The following is an 11,077-nucleotide window of genomic DNA, read 5'->3' as shown; positions in this document are numbered from 1 at the left end:
ACTTGTCAGCCGTGTGACTTTGGGCAAGTCCCTTACCCTCTCTGTGCCTCAGTTCCCTCCTCTGTAAAAGGGGGATGAAGCCTGTGAGCCTCACGTGGGACAGCCTGATGACCTGGTATCTCCCCCAGCGCGTAGAACAGTGCTTGGCGCAGAGTAAGCGCTTCTCAAGTAGTAGTATTTGATTACTGAAGTGCACGTAAAGCTGGAGGCTAGCCGAGGTTGAAGGTGTGAGCAGCAGAGGGCGTGCTGAGTTTAACCAATCTTCCCGTTCTGCCAGCTCCATTCATTCATTTATTCATTCAATAGTATTTATTGAACGCTTACTATGTGCGGAGCACTGGACTGAGCGCTTGGAATGGACAATTCGGCAACAGAGGCGATCCCTGCTCGATGACGGGCTCACAGTCTTATCGGGGGAGACAGACGGACAAAAACAAGACAACATAATCGTGATAAATAGAATCAAGGAGATGGACACAGCTCCAGGCCTGGGGGTTTGGGGAGGAAGGCCGGTGGTCAGCTCCTTCTTGTTGCCCTGGAGAGAAGGGGCGGGGGGTGCGGTAGGCTGTTGGAGGGAAACAGCCAGAGATCGCCAAGAGCTTCAGGCCGGCCTAGGAGGAGATCTGGGCACAGAAATTTGGGGTTCCCTGCCCTTAAGGTGATCTTAGTCAAGTCACTTCCACTTCTCAGCGCCTCAGTGACCTCATCGGTAAAATAGGGATGAAGACTGTGAGCCCCACGTGGGACAAACTACTTATCTTGCATCTATCCCAGTGCTTAGGACAGTGCTTGGCACATAGTAAGTGCTTAACCAATACCTTCATTATTATTAGTGAAGCAGTGGGGCTCAGTGGAAAGGGCCCAGGCTAGGGAGTCAGAGGTCATGGGTTCTAAGCCTGGGTCCACCTGGGTCAGCTGTGTGACTTTGGGCAAGTCACTCCACTTCTCTGTGCCTCAGTTACCTCATCTGTAAAATGGGGATTAAGATTGTGAGCTCCACGTGGGACAACCCGATTACCTTGCATCCCCCCCACAATTCCCCCGGCGCTCAGAACAGTGCTTGTCATATAGTAAGCACTTAACAAATACCATCATTATTATTATTCTCTGTGCCTCAACTACCTCATTTGTAAAATGGGGATTGAGACTGTGAGCACCAAGTGGGACAGGGACTCCATCCAATGCGATTTGCTCGTATCCACTCCCGGCACTTAGTACAGTGCCTGGCACAAAGTGAGCGCTTAACAGACACCATCATTATATGATAGTATCTGCTAAGCACTTGCAATGTGTCAAGCACTGTTCTCAAGGCTGGGGTTGATACAAGTTAATTAGGTTGCACACAGTCCCGGCCCCGCATAGGATTCAGAGTCTTAACCTCCACTTTGCAGATGACATAACTGAGGCACAGAGAAGTGACTTCCCCAAGGTCACACAGTTGGTGAGGGGCAGAGCCGGGATTAGAACCCAATTCTGACTCCCAAGTCCGGATTTTTTCCACTAGGCCACGCTGCCTCCTTCCCAAATTCCGTGCCTGTCTCCCTCCCACCCTCCCTCTCCTCCTGCCTCCTTTCCAACCTCCTAGCCTCTCTGCCAACCTCCATGCCAACTCCTTGCCACCCTCTTAAGCTCTCTGCCAACCTCCCAATCTGCAAGCCTCCCTGCTGACCTCCCTCCCCACTTCCCAGCCTCCCTGCCTCCCTGGGCGGGCGACCGGCTAATGCCATTCGGCTATTTTCCCGGGAGCTCGGGCTCTCTCCCCCGGCGGCAGTTTAACCCGAGCAGAGGGGCTGGCTTCGCTCTCACTGATCTCAGCTTGACATCCAATTAGCACAAGAATGGAAGAGGAAGCCTGGAAAAGGCTGGGAGCCCTCCGGACCCGCCCCGTCTCCCTTTCTCCGGGCCCCCCGGAGTTGAGCGCGGAGACCGGGGGATCAGACAAAAGGCCCGGGGGAGGGAGGTCCTGGGGGCGGAAACAATGGATTCCCGCGGGGACCCAAGAAGGCCTCACTCCCCTCCTGGCTCCTCCGGCTTATAAAAGCCTCTTCCAGGTACCAATCCATCACCCCTTGGGCTTGGACTGGCCGCCCCGACGGCTTGGGAGAGGACAAGCCACTTGGCCTCTCCGGCCCTCAGTTCCCTCATCTGCAAACTGGGGATGAAGACTGTGAGCCCCACGTGAGACCACCCGATGACCTTGTAACTACCCCAGCGCTTAGAACGGTGCTTGGCACAGAGTAAGCCCTCAACCATCATCACTATTATTACAAGTCAAGGATGCGCGGTCCCTGGCCCCGAGGAGCTTACGATTTAACCCCGGAACAATCGGAGAGAAATTTATTTACAAACAGTGGGAGCAGCAGAAAGAAAAACCGAGGCTACAAATGCTGGCAGCGGGAGTCTGGCAGGATAAATTGTAAAATAAATGGAAGCCGTGCCATCCACCCTTGGGAAGGATAAGTATGTGAGCCCAAGTGCCAAATTGTTGGATTGATTTGCTGTGGGAAGGAAGAGGTTAATCGGGGATCGCCTCCTGGCGACTGAATTCTTGGTTGCTTCCTCCCTGAAGACCAAACTAGAGATGCAGCAGGAGGGCTTCAGGGTAGAGTCTGAGGACCAAGTTGTTTCGTGGCCTGGAGGATTCTTCTCCCCCAGCACATCAGTCAATCAGTGAAATATTCAATGGTATTTTGAGGGCATTTGGTATGTGCAGAGCACTGTCCTAAGCACTTGGAGGAGCACAATACTACCAAATTAGCAGACAAGTTCCCTGCCCGGAAAATCCACTCCCGATCCTGGTCTAGATTGGTCTAGACCAGGATCGGGAGTGGATTGCTTCTCCTGCCTGTAGGCAGGTGGGCAAACAGGATTGCTCTCTGGATTTATCTTCCAACTCTGAGTTTCTGATTCTAGGCCATCTCAGCCTGCAGCTTATGGAGGGGGCTGTTTATTGTTATATGGCACTCTCCCAAGCGCTTAGTACAGTGCTCTGCACACAGAAAGTGCTCAATAAATACAATTGACTGACTGACCAGCTTTGGGTTGAAAAATAAAATGAAAGGAGTTGTGAGCAGGGGCTTATCCTCTGCCTTCTGCCCTTTACTACTACTAATAATGATGGTATTCGTTACACACTTACTTTGTGCCAAGCATCGTTCTAAGCACGAGAAGCAGCGTGGCTCAGTGGAAAGAGCACGGGCTTGGGATTCAGAGGATGTGGGTTCTAATCCCGGCTCTGCCACTTGTCTGCTGTGTGACTTTGGGCAAGTCACTTAACTTCTCTGTGCCTCAGTGACCTCATCTGTAAAATGGGGATTAAGACTGTGAGCCCCACGTGGGACAACCTGATTCCCCTGTGTCTACCCCAGCACTTAGAACAGTGCTCTGCACATTGTAAGCGCTTAACAAATACCAACATTATTATTATTATTACCTCATCTGTAAAATGGAGATTAAACTGTGAGCCTCATGTGGGACAACCTGATTACCTTGCATCTACCCCAGTGCTTAGAACAGTGCGTGGCACGTAGTAAGCGCTTAACAAATACCATTATTATTAATTATTATTATAAGCACTGGGGTAGATAGAAGGTAATCAGGTTTTCTCACCTGGGGCTCAAAGTCTTAATCCCCATTTTGCAGATGAGGTAACTGAGGCCCAAGCAAGTGAAGAAGCCTGTCCAAGGCCAGGCAGCGCTGGAATTAGAACCCATGACCTTCTGACTTCCAGGCCTGGTCTCTATCCACTTTGCTATGCTGCTGGCACCTGGATCTTCTAACCCTTGCTGAGCAGGCTGGGGATTCCCAGACTGAATGAACGCTGGGAGCAATTCCATCAATTCCATCACTCATGTATCAGATCCCTGACATGTGTGGCATCCAACTAAACGCCAGCAAATTTACCTGGAAGGTAGAAGAGACCATTCCTTGCCTTTCAGAAGCTCAAAATTTAGTAGAGGAAAACAAACCTGTAAAAGACTAGCACTACTGTTCATTTAACTAGAAGCAGCGTGGCCTAGTGGATCGAGCACAGGCCTGGGAGTCAGGAAGACCTGGGCTCTAATCCTGGATACAACACTTGTCTGCTGTATGACCTTGGGCAAGTCACTTCACTTCTCAGTACCTCAGTTTCCTCATCTGTAAAATGGGGATTAAGACTGTGAACCCCAGGTGGGACAAGGATTGTGTCCAACCTGAATCAATTGTATCTACCCCAGCCCGGGCAGTACAGTGCCTGGCACATTGTAAATCCTTAACAAATACGATTAAAAAACCCGAACAGGTATTTCATCCCCATTTTGCGGGTGAGGAAACTGAGAAACAGGGAAGTGAATTGACTTACCCCAAGATCACAAGCAGGCAAGTGGCAGAGCCCGGATCAGAATTCAGGTCTTCTAGCTCCCAGACCCATGCTCTTTCCACTAGCTCACACTTCTCTTTCTGAAGAGTCACTCTGATCATCCTTCTCTTCCTTAATCCCAGCTCCGCCTCTTGTCAACCTTGGGCAAGTCACATAACTTCTCTGTGCCTCAGTTACTTCATCTGTAAAATGGGGATTAAGACTGTGAGCCTCACGTGGGACAAACTGAGTACCAAAATTATTATTATTATCATTATTAATAAAAATCTAAAGAGAATTCCTGCCCCTGCTTTTGATCATACACTCAGCTGCCCCTTCTAAAAAAAACCCAAGCCATCCCGCATGGAGTCCTGACTACGCCAGCCACTCCCCTACTTCAGCACTTAAAAGTATCTCTGAAAGTCTCGAGAAGGTTTTTTCATCCCCTAGTGAATCTTATGCCCTCAGCCCTCGCCCTTTTCACCTGATTACGTATTTGTTTATTTGTTCATCCTCTGGCCTATAAAGCTATAATCTCTCTGACAGCAGCATCCCTATTTTTACAGTGCCTAGTAAAATGCTTCACACAAAGCCATAGTGGAGACTCCCACCAGGAACTACCGCTGAGCCTCGGGCCTGAAACTTCAGAACCAAGAACCTGTGTGGAGGATTGGATTATAGTGTTATTATTATCACTATCATTAGTACGGTTATTTTTATTATTGTCATTATCTTTAGAAGGGAATGCAGATAGTAGAAAATGAGTCACATGTCAGACAGGGTTGGTTTTTTAAATGGTGCTTGTAAAGCACTTACTTGGTGCCAGGCACTGTACTAAGCGCTGGGGTAGCTACAAGCTAATTGGGTTGGACACAGTCCATGTCAGTCACGCTGCTTCTCCTCTATCCCTCTAGACTGAAATGTCTGTTATAGCATTGTATTGTACTCTCCCAAGTGCTCAGTATAGTGCTCTGCACACTGTAAGCGCTCAATAGATCCGACTGATTGAATCCCCATTTTACAGATGGGGTAACTGAGGCACAGAGAAGTCAAATGACTCACCCAAAGGTGCTGAGCTGAAATCCAGTCACTTGGTGACCTCTGGTATTTACTAAGGGCCAGTAGAGAAATTAGGGCCGGACTAAACCTCACAACATCTACTACCTGGGAACTTGAAGCAGCGAGGCCTTAGAGCACACGCCTGGATGTCAGAAGGACCCGAGTTATAATCCCAGCTCCTCCACACGTCTACTGTGTGACCCTGGGTAAGTCGTTTCATTTCTCTATGCCTCAGTTACCCGATCAATCGATTGTATTTACTGAGTGCTTCCTGTATGCAGAGCACTCTACCTTATCTGTAAAAATGGGAATTAAGACCGTGAGTCCCAAGTAGGCTGAGAACTGTGTCCAACCTGGTATCTATCCCAGCACTAAGTATTTAGTGGTTTAGTAGATAGTGACTCAATCTTTAGTGACTAGGCCTGGGAATCGGAAGGACCTAGATTCTAATCTGGCTCTGCCACGTGTCTGCTGTGCGACCTTGGGCAGGTCACTCAACTTCTCTGGTCCTCAGTTCCCTCGTCTGTAAAATGGGGATTAAGACTGTGAGCCCCACGTGGGACAGGGATTGTGTCCAACCTGATTAGCTTGCATCTACCCCAGGGCTTGGCACATATTAAGTGCTTAGCAAGTACTATTATTATAGAGAAGCAGCATGGCATAGGGGATAGAGCATGGGGCTGGAAGTCAGAAGGTCATGGGTTCTTATCCCGGCTCCATCAGTTATCTGCTGTATGGCCTTGGGCAAGTCACTTCACTTTTCTGTACCACAGTAACCTCATCTGTAAAATGGGGTTTGAGACTGAGCCCCATGCGGGACAGGGACTGCGTCCAACCCAGTTTGCTTGTATCCACCCCAACGCTTAGTACAGTGCCTGGTACATAGTAAGCCCTTAACAAATACTGTAATTATTATTTTTATCATTATTAATAATAGTTTGATATTAATAATACTATTTTTAAAACCCTCTGGATTCAAGGAGGGGTAAATCCCAGAGGGAGCGGCGGCTTTCCCCGCATGGATCCTTTTACCCAGAGCCACCAGGGGCAGCCCTGCCTCTGCCCGGAAAGCTCAAGAGCCACTTTTCTCACTCCCTCTGCCCGCCTGGCAGAGTGGGAAACTGTTGAATTATTTAATTGCCCCACTCAGACTCTATCGGGTTCCCTGCAGGAGGATGTATTTAACCATCTAATGCATCATGTGGAAGCACAATGGTCAAGGTCTTGCATTCACCACCCCCCCACCCCACTCTTCTTCTTTCAGCTCTCGGCCTGCTTGACCCCCTCTGGATGTGCTTGATTTCTCGATTAACTCAAGGTAAGCACTTCACAACACATCTTCTTCCCTTCCTTCTTTGGTCTTCTGAAAGGAGTAGAATATCACCTGAAGACGAGCTGAAGCTACTCCCTTGATCTAATCAGGACCCCAGGCCCTGCTGTTCAGTGGGATTTAATCACCCAGAGAACAAAGCAGGGGTTGGATGGGAAAACGCCTTGTGGATTTATTGCTGCCTATGCTAATGTATTTATCCTGTTTTGTTCTCTTCTGATTGATTTCAATGCCAACTGCATATATATATATACTGTGTATATATATAAAATTCTGGATTGCTTAGCGTTGAGCTGGCCTTGATTAGAGAGGAAACTCCTACTCCCTACTAGTGCTAGAAGAAACTCTGGTAGTAATAAACTTGTCTCTGACATACTGGCTCCAAAACAATTCACAGTCCTGACGTTTTTCTTCCACAATCCCCAACAGACCTCTCAGTGCCCCCGTATTCAAGGGTGTATGCTAGATGTACTGACTATGTACTTAATTACAAGTACCCAAGTTTACCAATAAGAAGGTTAAACACTGAGGGTTTGGGTGCAAATCTCCTGCCTGGACCTGTTTTCCACTTGGATATAATAATAATAATAATGATGTTGGTATTTGTTAAGCGCTTACTATGTGCAGAGCACTGTTCTAAGCGCTGGGATAGATACAGGGTAATCAGGTTGCCCCACGTGAGGCTCACAGTTAATCCCCATTTTACAGATGAGGTAACTGAGGCACAGAGAAGCTAAGTGACTTGCCCACGGTCACACAGCTGACAAGTGGCAATGCCGGGATTCGAACCCGTGACCTCTGACCCCCAAGCCCGGGCTCTTTCCACTGAGCCACGCTGCTTCTCATCAATCAGTGGTATTTATTGAGCGATTACTAAGTGCTTGGGAGGGTCATAATAATGATAATAATTATGGTACTTATTAGAGAAGCAGCACGGCTCAATGGAAAGAGCCCGGACTTAGGAGTCAGGGGTCATGGGTTCTAATCCCGGCTCTGCCACCTGTCAGCTGTGTGACTTTGGGCAAGTCACTTCACTTTTCGGTGCCTGAGTTACCTCATCTGTAAAACGGGGATTAAGACTGTGAGCCTCATGTGGGACAACCTGATTACCCTGTATCTGCCCCAGTGCTTAGAACAGTGCTTGGTACATAGCTTAACAAACACCAACATTATTATTAAGCTCTTAGTATGTGCCAAGGACTGTGCTAAGCACTGAGGTGGATACAAGTTAATCAGGTTGAATAGGACACAGTTCCTGCCCTAAACGAGGTTCACACTCTTTATCCCCATTTTACAGATGAGGTAACTGAGGCCCAGAGAAGTTAAGTGACTTGACTGAGGTCACACAGTAGACCTATGGCACAGTCAGGATTAGAACCCAAGTCCTTCTGACTCCCCAGGCCCATGCTCTATCCACTAAGCTACGCTGCTTCCCTGTTCAGTACAACAGAACTAGCAGGCACGTTTCCTGCCCACAAAGAGCTTGCAGTCTAGAGAATGAGAAAGGCAAAACGAATGATTTCTCCACTTTCTACCAAGTACTTAGTACAGTGCTGTGCACACAGATAGTGCTCAATAAATACCACTGATTGATCTCTATCATAGCATACTCTCCCAGGTGCTTAGTACAGTGCTCTGCACACAGTTAGCGCTCAATAAATACCTTTGATTGATCCCTACTGTAGTGTACCCAGGACTAAGCGTTTGGGAGAGCCCGATGCCAAAAGGGAGAAGCGCTCCCCAGCTCCTGTGTCGGGGTTGCCGGTATGAGGAGATGGGCTGTGGGAGCCGGTGTGCTCCTCCCGCAAAACCAGAGCGCTGATCATTCCCGAGAGCTCAAAGCTTAAAAGGTGGATTCCTCCCGGGAGCCCGGATTGGGAAAGGGAATGGTTCTAAGAGACATACTGAGACTCGAGCATGGCCTGGTGGATAAAACACAGGCCTGGGAGTCCGAAGGACTTGGGTTCTAGTCCTGGCTCCGCCACTTGTCTGCTGTTGTGTGACCTTGGGCAAGTCACTTTGCTTTGCTGTGCATCATCTGTAAAATGGGGAGGGGAGACTGTGAGCCCCTGTGGGAAAGGGACTGTGTCCAACCTGATTAGCTTGAAGGTACTCCAGGAGGGTGCCCTACTAAGCTCTTTGAAAAGTACAGTACCATGGAGTCGATAGGCACTTTCCCTCCCCACAAAGAGCTTGCAGCCTAGAAGGGGGGAGACAGGTAGTAATATAAATGAATAGTTTATAATATAATGTCTATATAGACGCAGGTGCCGTGGGGTTTGCCTTCCCTTCTCATCCTGTAGACTGTAAGCTCATTCTGGGTAGGGAACGTTTCTGCTAGAGAAGCAGCGTGGCTCAGTGGAAAGAGCATGGGCTTTGGAGTCAGAGGTCATGGGTTCGAATCCCAACTCGGCCACTGGTCAGCTGTGTGACTTTGGGCAAGTCACTTAACTTCTCGGTGCCTCAGTTACCTCATCTGTAAAATGGGGATTAAGACTGTGAGCCCCACTGGGACAACCTGATTCCCCTGTGTCTACCCCAGCGCTTAGAACAGTGCTCGGCACAGAGTAAGCGCTTAACAAATACCAACATTATTATTATTATTATTATTGCTAACTGTTGTGTTCTACTCTCCCAAGTACTTAGTACAGTGCTCTGCACATAGTAAACGCTCAAAGAATACCATTGATTGATTGATCCTCTACACTCTAAACTCATAGCGTGGCTTAGTGGAAAGAGCACGGGCTTGGGAGTCAGAGGTCATGAGTTCTAATCCCGGCTCCGCCACTTATGAACTGTGTGACTTTCGGGAAGTCACTTAACTGCTCTGTGTCTCAGTTACCTCACCTGTAAAATGGGGATTAAGACTGTGATCCCCACATGGGACAACCTGATTACCTTGTATCTACCCCAGTGCTTAGAACAGTGCTTGGCACATAGTAAGCACTTAACAAATACCATTATTATTATTGTGGGCAGGGAGCACGTCTGTTAAGTTTTTTGTACTGTACTCTTCCCCCAGTGCTTAGTGCATCATTCTACACATAGCAAGCGCTAAATAAATATCACTGACTGACTGATGGATTGTCCTTCCTTCCCTTCTCTGCAGCAGATTGGGTCACGGGGAAGGTTTCGGTAGCCAAAGAGGAATGAGCTAAAGCCAAAGAGTAGCCCTGTAGACAGTAAGCTCGCTGTGGACAGGGAATGTGTTTTTTTATTATTATATTGTACTCTCCCAAGGACTTATTCTTTCAATCTTATTTATTGAGCGCTTAGTCTGTGCAGAGCACTGTACCAAGCACTTGGAAAGTATAATTCAGCAACAAAGAGTGACAATCCCTGCCCACAGTCTAGAAGGGGGGAGACAGGCATCAAAACAAGTAAACAGGCCTCAAAAGCATCAATATAAGTAAATAAAATTATAAATATATGTACACATCAAAACAATTACAAATAAGGCATTAATTATAAATAAATAGAACTATAGGTATGTACATAGATACACAAGTGCTATGGGGCTGGGGTGGGGGGTGGTACGCAGAGTAGGCGCTCAATAACTATGAATGAAAAAGTGAATGAATGAATGAAGGGGTGGATGGATGAATGAATGAATTTATTAATGAATGGATGGATGAAAAATAATGATAATAATAATGATGGCATTTGTTAAGCACTGTTCTAAGCCTGGGGAGGATACAAGGTGATCAGGCTGTCCCACGTGGGGCTCACAGTCTTAATGCCCATTTTACAGATGAGGGAACTGAGGCCCAGAGAAGTGAAGTGACTTGCCCAAAGTCACACAGCTGGCAAGTGGCGCTTACTACATTCGAAGCGCTTAATACAGTGCTCTGCACACAGTATGTGCTCAATAAGTACGATTGGATGGATGGATGAATGGATGGATGGATGGATGGATGGATGGATGGATGGATGGATGGATGGATGGATGGATGAATGAATAGATGAATGGACAAATGGATGGATGGACAAATGAATCTATAGATGAATGGACAAATGGATGGATGGACGGACGAATGGGTGAATGGACAGATGGATGGATGGATGGATGGATGAATGGATGGATGGATGGATGGATGGATGGATGGATGGATGGGTGGACAAATGAATGGATGTATGGACAAGTGGATGGACGGATGAATGAATGAATGGACGGACGGATGGATGAATGAATGAATGGATTGATGAATGAATGGATGGATGGATGGATGAATGGACAAATGGATGGATAGATGAATGGACAAATGAATGGATGGATGGACAGATGGATGGACGGATGAATAAATGAATGGATGGATGGATGGATGAATGAATGGATTGATGAATGAATG

Source organism: Ornithorhynchus anatinus, chromosome 4 (genome assembly GCF_004115215.2).
Source record: "Ornithorhynchus anatinus isolate Pmale09 chromosome 4, mOrnAna1.pri.v4, whole genome shotgun sequence".
In the NCBI taxonomy this organism is placed as follows: domain Eukaryota; kingdom Metazoa; phylum Chordata; class Mammalia; order Monotremata; family Ornithorhynchidae; genus Ornithorhynchus; species Ornithorhynchus anatinus.
The sequence above is the reverse complement of the archived record's forward strand: the minus strand, read 5'-3'. Positions refer to the sequence as shown.